This window comes from Mus pahari, chromosome X (genome assembly GCF_900095145.1).
Source record: "Mus pahari chromosome X, PAHARI_EIJ_v1.1, whole genome shotgun sequence".
Lineage (NCBI taxonomy): Eukaryota > Metazoa > Chordata > Mammalia > Rodentia > Muridae > Mus > Mus pahari.
The window spans coordinates 40,003,476-40,023,995 of record NC_034613.1 but is presented as its reverse complement, the minus strand read 5'-3'; the positions used below and the strand labels follow the sequence as shown (position 1 = coordinate 40,023,995).

The window sequence follows — 20,520 nt, the reverse complement described above, 5'->3', positions numbered from 1 at the left end:
CCATACCCTAACATGACATCAAACTGGATATGAGACACTGGATGAGCCTGGGTCATTGACTATAGACCAAGATCTAATTATTAGACTGAGCGTAATCTGTTATCATAGACATTGATTGAAACTTGACTTGATGGATGAATCACTGAGCATACATCCTATTCATATTCTTGTATAACCTTTCTATAGGCAGCAAAATCACTATGCATATGAACTCCAAAACAAGAGATAACTCTGGCTTTTACTAAGTCTAAATTCTAGAAATAAAAGTGATTGCAATATTGTCTAAAAGCTAAAGTGAACCTTGGGAACTAATATTTAATGTGGCCTATACAAAGCTGTTCTACAGACTGAGCCCTGGTGACAACCTTAGAACCAGGGTTCTTACTCATTGTGTTTCCAATGAGGTATAATTCAGACCATTCTGGATGACTGTCCACCTCAGTGTGGGTTTTTACACTGATCAAAACATCATCTTGGTCCATTGGCTAAAACTATAACTTTGGAGCCTAATATTGGTATCAAGTTCAATAGTATTATTTACTTGATGGCCCACTACCATGAATCCACAATGGCCTGTAAATATAGCTACAGATAAACTACAACTTATCCTGAGATAAGATTTGAGTCAAACATTCGCATTATAAACCTGAATCTAACTGTGACCTGATGAGGTCTATACTGGCTCTGTAGAGAGTTTGAAAGTTTTCCTATTAACTGCTCTCTAAATCCATCCAGCATTAATTACCAAGCATTATTTACCAATATTTCAGAAAAGGGCCAACACTTCATAAATTTGCCCAACTATACAGCTGCCACAGACTACCCCAGTCAGGTATGGGAGTCCCTGGAATAAGGGTACTTGAAGCTAGGTGGGTAAGGATTCAGCGGTGACAAACAGAAACACAGAGGAAGTTTGAATCTGAGTGTATTCTGCAGCTCTCAAGCAGCAGTTTTATACATTAAAAAAACAAACATTACATGTCTTAGAAACTATATCCAATGAAACAATCACAGATACTAACAAAAATCATTTGGCACAGTAAAACACAAAAATCATCCAATCATTACAACTCTGAAACTATGCATTCAGTGAATCACAAACAGAACAGGTAACATCATTATAAATCATCAAAATATAACAATTCTAAAAGGATGTATTCAGTGGGGGCTGCTGTCCAAGGTTAGTGGCATATTTCCAGGATCAGGTTAATAAATCTTTAACGGTTAGTGCTCTTAACCTCTGAATAACTTTTTAGCCCCATGGTCAATTATTATTTAATATCTAGTGCCTAAATTTTTATAATCTTCAATATAAATTTAAACTATTTTAATTCTTTCTAATTAAGGCTTTCTTTACCATATACCAAAATCCACCTCTAATGACACATGTGTAGCCATATGAAATTTTATTGTTGGGAAAGTTTTTAGCATAATAATTTTGTAAATGATTTAGAAAGTAAAGCATTGGTTTCCCTGGGGATAAGGTCATGTTAGTGGCCCCATCTCTAGGGATGGTTTCTTGCCCATTATTCTTGCTTAAGATCTTGGCCTAGGCTACCAGGAATAAGTAAATAAGAAAAGAAATAAGAGAAAACAAAACAGATAGATTGCCATGAGAACTACAGCTCAATATTATTTACCTCCAGCAAAGGGTTCCACAACCGGTTCCAGGAGGCCTTCCCCTTTTGAGGTCAATTGCCTCAGTCTGTGGAACTTGTCACACAGATCCTACTGGAGGTGGTGTGGCATACAGCAGTGTGTCAGAAAGTATACTTACAGTGAATCAAAGAGTACAGACTTTCTACATTTGTATGCCCACACATTTTAATAAGACATGAAGGAAATTTATACATATACACTTACTCAGAACAAGTAGCATATACATATATCCATAAACACACATACATATACAAGTATGTATGTATATGTATACACATATATATGTATGTATACACACATGCACATATACACACATATACCCATTGTTCTTGTTACTTTACAAACTCCTAATTAATATATTGTCTTGTTTGTGTCCCTTTTATCCCCTTCTCTTACTACTTGAGATAAGACTTCAAGCACTATATGAATGGGGAGGGGGAAAGTGGATATCCTTGTCTGTTACATAATTTTTGTGGAAATGCTTTGAGTTTTTTTTTTTCTGTTTTGCATGATATTGACTGTGGTATGTACACCAAGAATTTTATCATGAAGGGATGTTAGATTTTATAAGAAGCCTTTTCTGTATCTAGTGAGAAAAGATGTTTTGAGTCTACTTAGGTCATGTGTTACATTAACTGATTTACATATGTTGAAACATCTCTGTATCATTGGGATGAGGTCAGCTGGTTGGTAGTGGATGAACTCTTTGATGTGCAATTGAATTTTACAAATTCATATTCCACTAAAAAGAAAAATCTAAAATAAACTTCTAGATACATATGACTTACCAAACTTGAGCTGCGAAGTAAGTAATAGAAAGGGACCAATGAGATATAATCAATGAATCACTGAGCGTACACCCGAGTATTTTTTTAGTATTATTGAGTATTTTCTTTTTTTTTTTTTCATCTATGTTCATCAGGGAGATTGGTCTGGATTTATTTCTCACTTTTTAGAATAAGGGTGACACTGATTTTATAAAAATAATTTGGAAATGTTCTTTCCTTTCCTATTATATGGAATGATGGAAGGAGTATTGATATTAGTTCTTCTTTAATGAACAGGTAGTATTCTGTGCTGAATCTATCCGGTTTTGGGGAATTTTTAGCAGGGACATTTATTATTCCTGCTTATAATTCATTGGTTGCTATGTGTTTCTTTATAGTACTTCACCTTAGCTTAAGGTTGGTAATTCATATGCATCTAGAAGTTTATCACTTCTTTTAGATTTTTCTTTTTAGTGGAATATGAATTTGTAATGTCCTCATGATTCTCTAAATTTCCTCATTGTCTGTTGTAATGTCTCCCCTTTCATCTCTAATTTTATTAATTTGTATCATCTTTCTCTTTCTTTTGATTAATTTATAATCCCTTCAGCTTTGTTTATTTGTTTTGAAATACAGTCTCACTATGTATTTTTGGCTGGCTTGGCTTGGAACTCATTATGTAAACCAGTCAAACCTTGAATTCATAGAGGCTGGCCTGCCTCTACATCCTTAGTACTGAGAAAGATGTGCACCACCACACCTGGCTCTCTGTTTTCTTTTGCTTTTAACGTAGGCACTCAGTGCTATAAAACTTCTCCTTAGCCCAGCCTTTATCATGTGCTATTTATTTTAATGTGTTGTGTTTTCCTTTTCCATCAATTCTAAGAATTAAAAATTTGTCTCCCTGACATTTTTTGACCAAATTACCATCCAGTAGTGCATTTGCTTTTTTGAGTTTGTGTATTTCTTATAGTTTCTATTGCTGTTCACATCTATTCTTATTCCACTGCGGTTCAATAAAATGCAGGATATTATTTCAAATTTTCTTTTCTTTGTTTGTTCAATCTTGATTTGTATCCTAACATTTTAATTTTGCAGAATTCCCATGGGTTGATGAGAAGAATATGTACTCTTTAGTGTCTGAGTGTAATTTCTGTAGATGTCTGTTCAGTCTATTTGATTTTTGACGTTGTGTAAACTCTGGAATTTCTCTGTTTACTTTTCATCCTGATGACCTGCCTATTGGTGGGAGTGTGGTTTTAAGGTCACCTACTTTAAATGTGCTGGCATTAGAATGTGTTTTTAGATCTAATGAGTCTTTTATGAAGTTGGATATACTGATGTTTATCCACCCATTTATTTACTGGTCTCTTGTCACATAGTTTTACTTAAAAGATATTTTCTTGAAGATATGTAACATACTTTTCTAGTTGTATTGTGCATCTGCTGTGAGCTATAGCATTATACTAGCATATGGCACAGCCATCAATCTTCACTGCAAGAATGCAGCTTAACTGCCTATCTATTTAATAGATTTCTTTTGGTATCTCCACATCACATTTCTATATTTAATTATGACAAGTTCTAAAGAAAAATATAATTCCCAATTAGTATTACCTAGTTTTCTAATGACTCTAATAAAAGGCAAACTTTTACAAGGTATATTTTTAATTAAAATTTTAATCTTAACAAAACAGAAATGTGTATGTTCGTAGCACGTGTGTTTAATTATGCATCTGAAGCGGTTTAGGCAGTAGGATTCTTAACTCAAAGCCAGTTCTAGGCTAGATAGCAGCATTCTGCCAAAAAAAAAAAAATCAACCATACTCAGACTTCAAATGAAAATGTCAAATTATAATGCAATGTAAACGTTCTTTCTCAAAACATAAATATTTTTCTAGTATTCAAAAGAATCTAGAACATTAATTTGTCTCTATGAGCTCTCTATACCTAAGCTCGAGGGTTCTTGCACACTATACTACAATACCCATAACACTCTACTGTATTTCAACTCAGGGTTTTCGGAAGCTTGGTGTGAGAGGAATTGTGGGTATCTAGAGGAAAGCATTTTGACTTCATCTCCCAGAATCCTCTAGCATCCCTTGAGTATCTCTACGAAAGCAAACATTGGATCGTTCTGAGGAATAACAGTTTCCAGTGACTTCAAACTACATTTCCCATGAGGACACACGCTCAGGCATTGCGTTTCCTTGATGCCATAGCCAATGGGAGAGGCCTCAATAGTCACCTTGTAGGTTAGAGTCCAGCTATTGGGCCCCATTGCCTGGCCTAGGCCGTTTAGTAGAAGGTGCATAGTTGGGAAGACAGTTGTGGGGCACACCCCACCCTGAGGGCACTCCGGGTCCAGGAACTTCCGAGCGGGTCGATTTTCCGCGGCTGTTTAAGGAGTAGCGCTTCGGTAGCCGGGGAGCTGGAGGTCAGCGAGACAGAAAGCCCGAGTGGCAGTGGCCGGGGACTGTGGGACCGAGGGGGTCTAGGGAGGAGGGTGCTTCCGGGGCCGCTGTCTTTGGCGCCTAACTCCGCCCAGCCTGCTTCTTCATGGGTGTGGGGGGTGCCTTGACTGGGAGTTTGGGAGCGGGCACCAGTTGTCTGAGAATCCAAAACACAAGCACGTCCCTCCTCCTCCCAACTCTTCTTTTATTTCCTACCTCCACCCGCCCCTCTCCCCACCACCCAGCGTAGGCTCCTTCTTAGGATGAGAGAGCCTCCAATAAGTGGCATCTGAATTCACCTTCCGGCAGGAGTTGGGTGCTCTGTTCCCCCCCCCCGCCCACCTTTAATTTGTCGCTCAGGTCTGAGCACCTACCACTGCAAGTACACACACAAACCCCACCCGACCCCACCGTGCACCCCCGTTTCCTCTAGGCGAGTGGAAATTCCTTGTTATACCCAGAGCTTGATTTTGATTTTCTGTCAGTATCCATTTCTGCTTCCTGATAATGAGGTGTTCTCTCTCTCTCTCTCTCTCTCTCTCTCTCTCTCTCTCTCTCTGTCTCTCTCATCATCTCTTTTTTACTGGCCCTTTTCAACTAGTCGTTGGAGTGGAAACGGTGTTCTTCAGTTTTCAGAAGGGATAGGAAGCAGAAAAAAGGAATCTTACTTTTGAGAAATACACAATTAAGGTTCCGTACAGTGTTAGGGTGAGGGTAGAAGGCAAATTGGACCATTTAAAAACCTGGAGCATATTAAGAGCTTCCAGCAAAGTCTGATTAACGCCAATATTCACAGACACTTAATGGGCACACCATTTCCGAAACACAGTATATAGTGTGAAACATATTGCATTAATTATTATATATTATAAATTGAGCAAAAAGTGTTCAGGGTTTAGTGGAAGGACATATAGATAGGATTGAGAGGCTGCTTTGTAAAAAGTTCTAGCCTAACTCAGGACTTGCTGAAGTCTTGAAACTTACTCTTCCCTTAGAACAATCCTAGTATGCTTTGTGGAGGAGGTTACCTTTCATTTGAGCTCCAGTGGAATAAAAGAGATTCCAAAGGAGCTTAAGAGGAAGAAAATGCTTCTTGATGACGTAGGACTTGGACATTAAGAAGTGGGGGACAGAAAAGGGAGGAGTGTATGACAGAGGCACACATGGTTAGATAAGAGGTATCAGCAGGGATATATTGGGAGATAATACTAGGATAATATTGGGACACCTAGATAATATAGTGACATGGCAGGTAGAAGAGTATACAAAGTTTGAATTGTATTCTGTATTGAATAAAATTAAAAGACAAAAAAATTAAGACTGGGTGATTTTCCTTTTCATCCTAGGGGAACCTGATTTGAGATCAATTCTTGGAGAACACAAAGAAGTGTGGTGGTATGTTCCAGGTGTGAGTTTAATTTAAATACAAGGAGAAACTTTTGTCTTGTAGATGTTTTATTTGTGGCTAATCTTTGCCACAACCTGTATTTGTCATTTAGAAAGCAAAATGCCATAAAAATATTAAGGAATGAGTTTGCTGTCCTTGTGTAGCAGAATACTTGAATTGTAATTATCTGATTAGAAGACAATAATGACTCCTATTTATTGAGCCCACATAATGTCCAAGAATCATAAGTACTTTGTGACATTGTCTGAGAGTCTTATATGTACTGTTATTTCCACTATTTCTCTAGAAGAAGAAACTGAACTGGGTATTTTAAGCCAATATCTAAAGACAAATAGAGATAATTGAGGTAGAGTTGTGGTGTACAAACTTCTGACTTGAATGCCCATGCTCTTCCCCCATGGTTTCCTAGTTCTGATATGTATTTTTGTTCATGATTTCCCAACTGTGGCAAGGAAAGATTGCTTTAAGGTACAATTGTTCATCCTGGAAGAAACCCAAATGAGTCATTTGGATTTTTGTATCAGAGTGTGTCTGCTGTAAAGTCATTGCCAATACCAAATTAGATTAACTATTATAACCATAGTTGATTATGCCTGCCAAAATTATACGCAATGTATCTTTTTTCTAAATTAGTTGATTCTACACAAAAAAACCTATGTCCAACCTTTAAGTCATTTGAGTGTAGACAATTCTTTGGGTTTTATCTCAGCTTTTTCAAGGGGACCCAGGTTACTAGATGTCCTCTGGGACCTGAGTACATGTGAAATACAAGAAGATACAATTGAATACAAGACTTGAACCCTCACTGGCTTTAGGGGAGCTCGGTGACCACAGTTGTGAGGTACCATGGAGTAGAAAATTGTAGGAGAACAGAAATAGGTAGACAGCATTGTGGTATGGTGAGGAAAGAGTGACTAACCAGAGGAGTGAGTTATGGAAATATCTTTTGTGAGGAGGTGACAGGCCTTGAGGGTTAAGGAGTTTGCTGGGCAAGGAAGGGTAGAGAGGAGCCATTGGAGATAAAGGAATCACTCTGGACGATGTGTGTCTCTATAAGAGTGGAGTGTGGGTTTTCAGTATGAACAGTTCGTCACAGCTGGGTACAGATTGTCTAGGATAAGGAAGGTTCAAGCAAAGCACACTATAACATTGTGAGCATGATTTTTGAAGAATCAGCTGTAATGGTACTAAATAGGAATACACAGGCCCATTGGCTTTCCAAATGGGCTACATAGACCAATGGTAGTTAGTGGTGCTCCCACACACATTTAAAAGTTCATTTGTTGCATACTTGAATGTATCAGAAAAAAACATCTGGATTAGTTCATCAAACCTAAGGTTGCATAGGACTTGATTTAATAAAAGGAGAAACTACATTAGTCTTAAGTTGATCTAAGGACAAATATTCAGTAAGAGTATGACTATGTTCAGCATCAGCAAGTTATAACCTCATGCATCTTAGATAAGGAATCCAGTAGGCAATAGAAAATAACTCGACATTTTCAGGAAGGGTGCATCACTAGCACATTTTCACATTTTTAAGGTGACAGGGAAAGGACAGAGTGGAGATACTTATTAGTTAGAATTAGGAGGAATTGGTACATGTAAATATTATTCTATTAGTGTTACTACTTGCTTGGTCTTTACCTTTTATGATGAGCATAATATTGCCGGAGCATGCTATTTCATGCATTAAGGTAACAGCCGAGTGATGGTTATGGTTCAGGAGAGTGGCTTTGGATTATGCAAAACCACACTTCTTACCTCACTGAGTGCTACTGAGACCCTTCAAAATTCAGGTGACATATGACCATTTCTGGGAAGCTTTTCCAAGAAACAATCCACATATGCATGAATGCACACACAAGGCAAGGTTAGTGTGCTCCCTTATGTAGGACCCATACTACCTCTAGTCTACAGCAGCTCATACTGTAATATCATACTTTGGATGTTTCTTTCTCAGTAGGTTGTAAGCTCGTGAGGGCAGGGACCATATCTTGGTTGTCTCTATACACTTAGAAAGAGCACCTGGGACAGTAGACATCTATGAAGTGGTTATTGTATGACAAGGCATAACAACATCCCCAAGAATCCAACTGTGGAGCTTGGTAATGCAGGAAATTCAAAAGTATGGAAAAAGGTAAATTGACAGATACTGCAGTTTCCCACATTTGTTACTTTTACTAAATCTAACAGTTAAAATGCTCATACTTTCACTTTTTAACATTTTAGACATTTTTGTTATCTTTTTCAGGCCATACAACTCCCAGTAGAGTGTAATATATTCCAACTTAAAGGTTTACTTAACTTACACATGGCACATAAGTCTGTGTTTGTACACACAGGAGAATTGCTACACTATTAAATATATACAAATAGGGGTTTTCCACAAGTGATAAGATTACATATGACTTGTACTTTTTATCTATTGTATATATTTATTATCCTAACTTTACAGAGAAACATTTGTTTAGTATTTTTAAATAATTTTGTAATACTAGATTTCTACTACCTCTAGACCAACTTCTTTCCCATCTGTTTTACATATAAAAGATGTTTTATAAATCACAACTCTGATGCTATTCGGCCTCCATACAAACAGTTCAAAGGCTGCCCACCAACTTTAGGATAATATCCAAAGTGTTTTAGGCTGGCTGATGAAAGCTTTGCAAATCACCTTCACTAGCAAAAATTTTACTTCATATAACTTATTCGTTCTTAGAATTGTAGGATACTGGCAGGCAGATGTGAAATGTTTATAGTTGACCAAATGTTGATGTGGATTATATAGGCTAACTGTTTTTATAACACACAAACTATTGATATTTTATCCTCAGAACAGCATATTCAATACATTCAATAGTTATGACTATTTTAAGCTGACCAGCAGAGGCAGAGTTATGAGTTTGAGGACAGCCTAATGTATATAGTAAGTACCAGGCCAGCTGGAGCTACACAGCAAAATCCTGTCTCAGAAAAAAATTTACTATTTTACAGATGAAGATTATTTTAAATAAATGATAGAAGCAAAGTTATCATAATAAGGAACTATGTTATGAAGAACCATCAACCCCCTTCGGTGGCTTAGTGTTTTGCATTTTCCTGAAATCACCTATTGGTCTTTGTCACTCTACCTAGACTTCTTACATTCCCTCTGGAAAGTTGTATGTGATGATAGCATAACAAGAACAGTCCAAAACTGATGTGGTTTTAGCACATAGTATTTGCGTTGTGTTAATGTATAGAAACCTTTCCTTACTCGCACAACACTTCAGGTAAGGGAAGTGGACTAGCTCCAATTTCTCTGTTTTTTGTTTTTATTTTCTTCCTTGGAATTCTCTGTTTTGGGGAACTGGGTTGCTGATAGAAAACTAGAGAAAATCAGGATAAAATTGAGTCTACAAGGAGGAGTGCATGCCATGAGGCCAATGTCATTGGTTAATTTACTTTTAAATGCCATGTAAATGCATTTTTAGTGATGTATCCCTAGGAAAGACATTGATTGGTTTCTGCAGTTACTCCTATTTACAGAATATAGCCCATGCATGCACTATATTCTTGTGTTGTGATCTTAGACATACAATTACATGAATGTCAGGTATAAAATTTTTCTCTACAAAAGTATATTGGTTGTCATATAGTCATTTAGTATCCTGCAGCATTATCTTTCCTTCCTTTTCCATACAAAATAATAACCATTGTGCAAAAATGGATGATCTTTAGAGGACAGAAGTTATGAGCATAAATCATCTGGGAATGAAATAATTTTACTTTGCATAGACTATGATATCCCTTTTAAGACCATTAGTTTTACAATTAATATGGCTTTGTACTAATAAAAAAGAATCTGTAATTCTCCAGTTCAACATCGAAATTACAGTTAAGGTTTCAAATTATTCAGTGAATTATTGCAGGCTTATTATGTGGAAGTACTATTCTAGGCTCTATACCAGATACTCATAAATACTCATTTTGAGACCTCAGGGTTTGTGTGTGTGTGTGTGTGTGTGTGTGTGTGTGTGTGTGTGTGTGTGTGNGAGAGAGAGAGAGAGAGAGAGAGAGAGAGAGAGAGAGAGAGAGAGAGAACAAGACAGAATGAGACAGACACAGAGACATACAGAGAGATATTAGAGAATGAACTTCAAGAGCTACTGAAAGGAAGAGAAGACTTAACAAGCAAGCCCATCCCCTCAGTATACATTTATCCAGCTGAAAATTGGACTGTGTGCCAGAAAGTGTTTATTTTTCTTTCCCCCTTTTTTCCCTCTGTGGAATAACAAGGCAGAAGTAAGCCAGCAGATAGCTGATAAGGAAATGACACACTTGTCTGTTTGTAAACAGTATTACCTAAGAAAGGGTGGGTTTCTGCAGCTCCAGCCCGGTACAAGCTTGTCGGTGATGTGAGAATTATGATTGTGTCAGCTTTTCCAGGGTTTCTGTCTCTGCTGCAGAGATTCGGCAGACACCTCAGACAAATTTTATGTCTCTTAAATCTTCCTCAAGCGAGGTTTGGCCCTTAGATTTATATGTACCAAAAAGAGTAAAGTGTTTACCTGTTTGACATTTTCGAAGATCAAAACAGACTCAGTTGTTTTTCTAAGTTCATCAGAACACTTTAGTTTTGTCTAAAGAAAAGGATAATTGCTTTGTGCCAGCTTTTAGGAAACAGCCCCAATGTGGACTTTTCAGAAGTCACCTGATCATATAGCAGAAGATTTATAGGCTTCAGCTTCTATGTTTGTTCCTGTTTTTTTTTTTTTCCCCGAACAAAGTTTGACGTTGTGCTGGTCTTAATTTTCCTTCTTTAAACTTTACTGACAACAACATATAAAACATTGTAAAATGGAGACACAGTGAAGTGCACTAGTGATGTCTGATGAACAAAGACTTTTTAAGCTCTGTTTACTTCCTCTTTGTGATGTTTTGTTTGCTGGTCTCTTAAAAAATAGTGTTCTTGGCATCATAATGATAGGTGAGAATAAAAATTGGAGAGCATTCAATAATTTTCCATTAACAGGGCTGGTTGAAAGGTGTCGGTAGGCAGAGCACAAATGAAAGTTTGGCTGTAATTCAGAAAAACTAAAGTATTATATGGAGAATGCTGCATAAACAGTATTGCTTCTGTGGTGTACTATGAAAAACAAAGATGGAGAACCCCCTGGTAAGGCCCCTTCTCATCTGCTCCAGCTGCTCTTTTTAGCAACAACAACTGCCAGGAAGAATTTCCTGGGATGGAAACTATTCTACAGGAAGACTTCATGATATGTCTTCCTATTGTTTCTTCCTTAGTTGTGTCCTCAGATACCCTTCACAGGAAATGCCGGCAACAGTGGAATGAGTGAGTAGGAAAGCAGAAAGGGGATGTCAGGAAGGGGACTGGCCAGAAATGGGGGAAGAAGATAGCTAAGGAGCAAAGAAGAACAAAGTGTAACAAATTATATATGTATGAAAATGCCACAGTAATACCCACTTCTTTCTCTACGAATCAAGAATTTATTTTGTAAAATATGCTGTATTTGAAATTAAGGAACTTCTGATATTCAAAGTCATTCATTTGATACACATTTGAACACTTACAAAGGTTTGGACCTCATGCTAAGCACTGGAAATATAATATGGAATTATATATAGTCCTAATGAGCTCACAGTCTATCAGGGGAGCTAGAACTTAAAGAAATAATTTTATATATATATATATCAATAGGAAGAATTATTAGTTCATTTGATATATATATGTATATATGTGTATATACATATATATATCAAAAAGAGGTATACACAAGGCCTCTTAGGAACACAGTGAAAGAAATTACTGCTGAGTATGGGCAGTCTGTAGATGAAAGCTTTGACATTGCTGCATCTTAAAGAATGAATGGGAGTTGCCTATATTCTAGGTAGATAAAGAAGTGGCTAGCAGAGGGTCTTAGCAGGAAGACCAACACATGAAAAGACTTTTGGATAAATGTGGAGAGTTGCAGTAAAGGTTTGATGCTATTTGTATTCTACGAGGAATGTGACAGAGGGATCCAGAAGAGGAATTTGGAAAGGTATCCTGTGGCAAGCTAATAGAATTGCTACTAAATGTGGTCATTGTCTCATAGACAGGGTAGAGGCAGCACAGAGTTTTAAGTAGGGGAGTAACATGACTGGATTAGAGGATAGGAAAAAGACAGACAGAGTCTACTGTGATTTATCAACTTTAAAGAAGTATTCTCAGAATTACTTTCCACTGTCCAGCAGTGGTACCTCCATTAACTTTTCTTTCAGTATACAGAGAGTGATATTGTTGCCTTATATATACAGAGGTCATACATTCCTGTACCTCTTCATATGTCACTTAGTTGAATATTCAGGTTTTCCACCTCAAGTTAGTGATCCTTGAAGCAATTGGGGTTTGATTATTACAAAGGAAATCAGTTTCAGAGCCCAACAGCTTCATTTAAAAAACATTATGGGAATTGTATTTATTGCTTGCTGAGTCAGCAAGACTGAGGCAAGTTGAGAGCACAAGGAAGGAAAGGGACATAGGCTGAATATGCGTAAGGAAGAGGCTGCTTAAAAAGTGGCCAGTGTCAACAGTGCTGGAAACTTCTATGGGCCATGTTCAGATGTGGGAAATAGAAGGAACAGAAGTATAGAGATAGAAGCCAAGTGCATGTTGAAGGTACATTTGCCTAAACAAATTGTACTATTTAGCTAATCAGTTTTAGTTCATTTTCTTTCCCTGACTCAGAAGCCATAAATAGCTTCCTGTTGTCCTTAGGAGGAAGGCCAGATTTTTCAGCCTGGCATTTTCTGCAATTTGGCTCCAGCCTGTTTCCAATATTTATACTTCTCTCTTAACAGAACTCTGCTCCAGCCAGTGACCCTTTCAGATTACACTTTGGCATTCCCTCATCTATATTGTTAGCCTGCACTGGGCAAGGACTAATGTTTTAAAACAGTATCTACTATAGTGTCTTGAATATAGTAGTGCATCCACAGTTTTTCTTTTGGTTGATGATTGCTATTTTCCTACCCATTTAAATATCTACCACTGTAGACCTCACTGAAAATGGTAACTGTGAGAGCAAGGGGCAGATTTCTGTGATTTTAGCATTTGGGAGCTTGAGGCATGATCATGAGTATGACTTTGAGGCCATCCTGAGTTATATAGTGAGTTCAGTGGACAGCTTGGGGTACATAATGAGGTACTGTCTCAAAAAGAATAAAAAAATCAACCAACCAACCAATACACCAATAAAATGTTAAAATGACAAATGAGATGCTAAATGAAATGTATCACTGCTCAACAAAGTGCCATGTAACTTTGTAGTATGTATGTGTGTGTATGTGTGTATTTGTGTCTGTATGTGTCATGCACAAGTATTTACAATGGTGAGCATGTGGAGACCAGGCAAGTGGGCCAGGTGTTCTCTTGTATCACACTTTGCCTTATGACTTTGAGGCAGGCTCTCTCCCTTAACTTGGAATTCACATTTTTCAGATAGTCCTGCAGGCAGAAAGCCCCAATGAGCCTCCTACTTTTGCCCACTCCCAAAGTTAATCGCCCCCGACAATAGCCATCTCTCTAGTTTTTTAAGCACTTTTAAATATGGAAAAAATTGGTCCTATAATACTTACATACTATTCATTCAGAATTACCAATTTTGTGTTGCCTGACGTTTGGCTACTGTGTGGGTTCATCTTTCTTCCACCCATCTTCACTCCTTGTCTACCTTTTCAACCCTCTAACACTAAATAAAAGAGAAGGATGGAGGGGAAAGGGGGCGGTGTTATTGGCAGACTACTTCCTGCTGATTAGGGGCAAGTTTGATCTTTGCCATCAGGATATCTAATTTCTTCTTGTTGTTTTGTTTTTGCACATGACTGACTACTTTACAAACCACAACTAAGCAACAACCCCCTACTTCTCTGGGCCAAATCATTTATGAACCCTCTGAAAAGTCCCCAGAATTCCAGATGTCACCAAATCATAGGAACTTTCTGCAGATAGCAAAATTATGCTCCTGCTAGAACACAAGGAGATCATCATTAGCTGCTGTGGGCAATATGAAGCAGACCCTATCCCACATCTGGGATAAAATAAAAACCCATTCTTATGATATTTTTCTGTTTCGCTAAGAAACAAAATTTCTCACTTCAATTTAGCCCTAATTGTCTTATGCTTTTACAATGTATGACTGTTTTCTTCTGGAAACTTGAAGTTTAATAAGGTACACTTTTTATCCTTAAGCTCTAATTATGAAAAATACCAAAGATAAGAGAAAAGTTGAAAAAAATTATATTGTGAGCACTCGATACTAATTAATCATATTATTGTATGTGTGTGTGTGTGTGTGTGTGTGTGTGTGTGTGTGTGTGTACCATTGCATATGTGTTCAGGTCAGAAGACAACTTGTAGAAATCAGACTAGGGTCATCAGATTAGGTGGCAAGTGCCTGCTAAGCCATCTTGCCAGTCCCTGTATTTATTACCTGCATTGCCGCCTATTCATCCTCTTATGCCTTTCAAACTAAGCTTTGCCCTCAGTATACTTTTTCTAAATACTTCAGTGTTCATATCATTAGCCACATAAAGAAATGTTTTTGTGCTCTGAAATCAATCAAACCCTCCAATTATACCTGCATTTGCTATATGCTGCCAAAATTCTAATATGCTTTGATGTTGTAGGTCTGTTTTTCAATAGAACATGTATTTCTTTGACTAATTTTGAAAAGTCCTCCTGTTTCATCTAGTGCAGTGCCAGGCACATAGTCCATGAATACTACTTGATGCTGATGAGCAGAAACAGAGTTAGGTCAGGGGAAGAAATACTAAAAGTCAGAATACACAGAGGAAGGGAGTAGGAAAGGAGTGTATTAGAAGGTATAAGTTAAATGGGAGGTAGTCAATCAGGACTTGAAGTGTTCTGGGAAGAAGGATGCAAAAGTTCACTAAGTACTCCCAGCACTACGTCTATTTTCTTAGCTCTCTCTGTAGAAGCAGTGGTTCTAGGAAAACTAGAGAAAATTGTTGCTTGGTATAGGGCATAGTAAGTCTCCTTGTTAAATACAACCAATTAATACTTTGCTATCTTTTATTATCTGATGCAACTTGATTTTGGAGGCTGTGCATGGCTATCTGTGCTATAGCCTTAGGACACCTGAACTCTATCACCCTAGTTTCCTTTTTCCTTATAACATTTTCTCTTTTGCTGTGCCACTTAAGTTACGAAGAGAGGTTAAATCTGCTTTGATTGAGTAGTAATTTTGTGCCAAGTATTGTGCTAGCTGCTATCACACCAATGAGACTTTACAAATACCTGACAATACACTTCTTTCTCCATTTGCCAGACCCTGCCCCCCCCCCAACAAAACATAACAAAATGAAACACCAAGATGTAGCACAATCAGACCCTCCACAAAGCCAGAGAACTTAAGAAGTCAAGGGCTAGAGAGATGGCTCAGCAGTTAAGAGCACTGACTGCTTTTCCGAAGGTCCTGAGTTCAAATCCCAACAACCACATGGTGGCTCACAACCATCGGTAACAAGATCTGATGCCCTCTTCTGGAGTGTCTGAAGACAGCTACAGTATACTTACATATAATAAATAAATAAATCTTTAAAAAAAGAAGTCAAATCTGTATACCTGAAGAACCTAATAGTCCCAAGCATTATATGACATCATCTGATGACATTTTAAAACAACAATTGACAAATAACAGCAAAACAAGGGACCAGAGAGATGACTTAAATGGGTAGAGGTACTTTTTGTCCTGGAATCCACAAAGTGGAATGAGAGAACCACTCCATTTGATCACATGTGCTGTGATATTTATGTTCATATGCAAACACACAGGTGCACTAGGACACACAAAGAAACAATAAACAAAGGTTAAAAAAAGACAAATAGAAATACAAGGAACTCTAACTTGGTGTCTCAGCATTTGATTTATTCATTAAGCATTTTCAGGTGTATGATTGAATTAAGAAGTATGCCCTAATCATTAAGATGTTTGTATAGTAAGGATTCTGGTTGCTTGAGTTCAAATATCAATCTTTTCATGGTAGTTGATTGACAAAGTAGTCATTTACCATATGTTGACCAGGTTTCTTGATTAGAAAATGTATATAATACCTAAACAGCACTGTATTGTGGGGACTGACTAATGCTAATATGTAAAATACCATGCCATGTCTAGCATACCATAGATAATCACCATATTTTAGGTTAGTCTCCTCCTTTCATATTTTTGTGGGGACCAGACTGTTCAACTGTAAGTTTCACTTGGGAATGACAAAGTTGTAAGTGTAACTTTTATAGACCAGATGTAATTGTTGTCTCAGAGTTTGACTGCTGAGTAAACGCACCCTTTCTAGTTCTTTCTGAACTCTGGCTGGCTGGTTCAACTCAGCTGTTCTGGCTCAAACTCCTCTCCATGCTGATGGATACAAACTGGCTTCTCTCTCCTTCTCAATGAATTTCTGTTTGGTTCCAAAGTAACTCTGGCAATTTATTCTAGTCTTCTGGCTCCTTCTGATTCTCTGGATTTAACTGCCTCTTCTGAACTACACAAACTGAACTCCACTGAATTGTTTGAACTTAACTGAACATTACTAAGTGAAGTGCCCTCCATTTCCTGTCCTCATAAGACATCTCTGACTCATTCTGTCAAATCTTTCTCTGATTCCTCACTTTGTCTGCCCCTGTCTAATTGATAAGATATCATTTCAACATGACTGCTTTCTTTCACAAAATAACTTTACCTTCATTGTTTGGGATTAAAGGTGTATACTAAGGGAGAGTGTCTGTATTCCAACAGATTATACTGTAATCCAGAGTGTGACTAAGTTCCAGCCAGATCACATAGACCTAGAACATTTTTGGATGTGATCCCTTGCTGGAGCAGCTATGTTGCTGGATTAAAATTATTCTACACAAAGTGTTCCTAAAACATTTTTTTTGCAAGCAAATATCTTTTTTTAAAAAAGGATTGTTGAAGTGTATTTTTTTTTGAGTCTGAACAAGATCAGCTACCAACTCTCATGTAGAGCCTATTTCAAAATAAGCTATATAAAAATAAGAGATACCAACTCACAGGACAGTTGTGATCAAGGTAGGCACTGAGAGAGTATTGACAAGTTGTACAGCTTGGTGTTCTTGTGCAACTCCCAACAGTGGGAGTGGGGATGTCCCTGACTCTTCTGCCTGCCCTTGAGACCCAATTTTTCCTACTGGGTTGCCTCCTCCAGCCTTGAGATGAGGGTTTGTGCCTGGTCTTATTGCAACTTGATATGCCATGTTTGGTGGATATTCCTGGGCAGATGGCTCTTTTCTGAAGGGAAACTGGAGGAGGTGTGGATAGGGGAGAGAAGAGGGGGAAGGATAGCAGGGAGGGGGAAACTTCAATTGGGATGTAATGTATGAGAGAAGAGAGAGAATGGGGCTTGTGATAAATGAGTGTCTGTGTTTCTTCGCTATCAGGGACAAATTATGATGTCAATTTTTTATTATTTTTGCTATACTGAATATCACAATTGGCAGCAACTCTTAGGTTTAGGATATTGACAGTCCCAGCACAGGCCATTTCAAAGCCAGCAAGGTGAGGCTGTGAGAATGAAAGTGACTTGAACAAGGTCAAACAGGTAAAAAATAAAAATAATACAGAAGAGTCAGTTTGATTTTTCCTCTCTTTGGGAGCTTTCAAGCAAGTAAGTCTGCTTAAAGTGTGCCCTTTACAGGAATGTGAACTGTATGTTCTATGAAAGCTTTATCAAAGTGTGATGAATTCTGAAAACATGAAGGTTAGTTGTGGTTCAAATTAGTGCATTACTTCTTACTTTTATTGCACTCTTCAATTTTCATTTTAAGGTTTAGCAAATTAATGTTGCTTCTTCCTGTTGAAGTTCATGGTTTGGTTCAAATTCTTGATTCTTTGAAATCTTCCCCTGGGACTTTTGTTTTTGACAAATACACCTGGGATCCCAGATGGCTGGTGACCCTAATTCATGTGACCAAATCAGGCTAAGGACTGACTGCTGAAGGAAAGCACAAGGGAGGCATTTGTGCTTATGTGAAGTCAGGGTAATGTAAGCACTGCAGGAGTTATTGCAATTTCTTCTCCTCAGGAGACTTGGATTTTCCATCTCTGTTCATGTGGGTTGAAGGTGCTGCTCCCCCCCAACACACATCATTGTCATTGTGGATAGTCTGTCAGTCATCTTCTATATAGGGCCCTTATATTTGGACTGAAGGGACAGTGCTGACAAAAGAAATCATTTTGCTAGTCCTTTTTCTTTTACTTTGTGTGGCACTTTTGAGGAACTTGAGGGATTTGAATTTCAAACTTGAATTTGTATAAGTGCTGTATAATGCCCAAAGGTGGAACACCCTGATTCTGAACTACAGCCATTATTCCATTCCTACCATGCCCAATTTAAAGCTTCAGAAACCCCCTTTTGTGGAATCCGGAGTAGGGCTGGTACCTTTCTTTGCAGCCAGCCATACCTGAGGTGAGGTTGTAATGAAGGGTTGTAGCTAGGAGGCATCTGGGGACCTGTACTCCACATTTTTGGCTCTCTGTATTCCAGAGGAAATAAACACTGCTGTTAGGGCCTCCAGTTTTGCAAGCTCATGTCTACTCATATAAGTAGCTGGAAGGCTAGGTTGCAGCATTGGTTATAAAACAATTATCATTCACAATGCTTCCAAAGAGAAGCAGAAGAGATTTGCCATGACCCAGCAAGTGTGTGATTAGAAAGAAAAGTCACTTTATTCTCTCTTCTCCTTTCTCCCCCTGCTGGCCGGTTTCTTCTGTCATCTCTCTAGCCTCTCCTTCCTTTCCCCTTTAAATGGCTCTTTTGGTCTTAGCTACTAGTCAGGTAACCCTTTGTGTTTCATATTATCTACTTTCCCTATTGGTTTAAAATAGATTTCAGATAAATAGTTTACTGGCATTTTTAGCAATGGCAATGGTATTCTAGAGATGAATTAGAAAGTTTTCCTTCCTATTGCAAGGACTGGCCTAAACACTTGTTTGAAGTCACAGATGGCACTGGAGGGGGCCAAGATGAGCTGACATCTGATATTTCTGCTTTTTTTGTGGCTGTTTTACATTTGTCTCATGTGGACAGACACACACTTGGGTAACTGCCATACAGATGGAAATCAGGACATGTGGGATTTGGCTGAACCAGAGGTCCCCAGACATTGTCTGGATCATTTAGTACCCCAGGTGTGGCCACCCCAGGACTTCATGTGCTAAAATTGTGTCCCAGTATAAGCCAGCTGGTCACTGTATATATAGTATCAAGGCAACTTGGAGCCTTAGAAAACATGACTTTTGATTTTTACCTTGTGGATTTAGACTTAAATCAACTCAAATCTTTTCCCCAATACTGGGCATAGAAGATGAGCCAGGTAAATAGACAGATTTAACAAAAGGAGATGTTTATTTTTCAATAGTTAGCATTCTAGATAGGACATAAACTCAGATCCTATGAAGGAAAATGAACTTTTTGGAAAGGAAAGAGAATTAGGGCTCTCCAGTTTCTTTGTCAAACTTCTGAAAACTATGGATTACATTTTAAAACATTTCTTTCTTTCGACAAAATTCTTTTCTGGAGACTTCTAAGAACAAACAATGATTCTAATTTTAAAATTTGAAGAATTGAATGGTGCTTTAAAAAATTATATTGCTCCTTTCTGTCTATTTACCTTACAGGAGAGAGATGCTTTACTTGAGCATTTAAGCATGAGTTAGTTCCTAGTGCACTAATATTAACCTTATTTAGGTGCCTGGCCCTTTCCACTTTACAGAAGAGCCATAACCAATATCTCATGAGATTCTTAGGATATGTAAAGCAGTCTGGCTCTGTACCATCATCTCGCAACTGATAAGGAAGCATAGACTTAGAGCAGTTTTGTTTCTTGTCAGTTTCACAAAGCTGTAGAAATAGAATCCCCATCCTTTTGTCTTAGCTCCAAAATTTGTCTCTGTAACTCCTTCCATGAATATTTTGTTCCCTATTCTAAGGAGGAATGAAGTATCCACCCATTGGTCTTCCTTCTTGGTTTTCTTGTGTTTTGCAAATTGTATCTTGGGTATTTTAAGTTTCTGGGCTAATGTCCACTTATCAGTGAGTGCATATCAAGTGACTTCTTTTGTGATTGGGTTACCTCACTCAGGATGATATCTTCCATATCCATCCATTTGCCTAAGAATTTAATAAATTCATTGTTTTTAATAGC

General features: G+C 37.8%; 1 protein-coding gene across 5 annotated transcripts in view; it reads left to right on the top strand.

Annotated features, from left to right (window-relative positions):
• The first annotated feature begins 4,725 nt into the window (after positions 1-4,725).
• The window catches only part of Enox2 (ecto-NOX disulfide-thiol exchanger 2), a 272,215-nt gene continuing 256,420 nt past the window's right edge, over positions 4,726-20,520 (top strand). For 2 of the 5 annotated variants that reach the window (XM_021187374.1, XM_021187371.1), the window contains exons 1-2: positions 4,726-4,863; positions 6,226-6,274. The gene's annotated coding sequence lies outside the window, so the exon portion shown is untranslated. Of the gene's footprint in view, positions 4,864-6,225; positions 6,286-20,520 lie in introns of all 5 variants that reach the window. The other 3 variants (XM_029534186.1, XM_021187369.1, XM_029534187.1) reach the window with 2 other exon arrangements.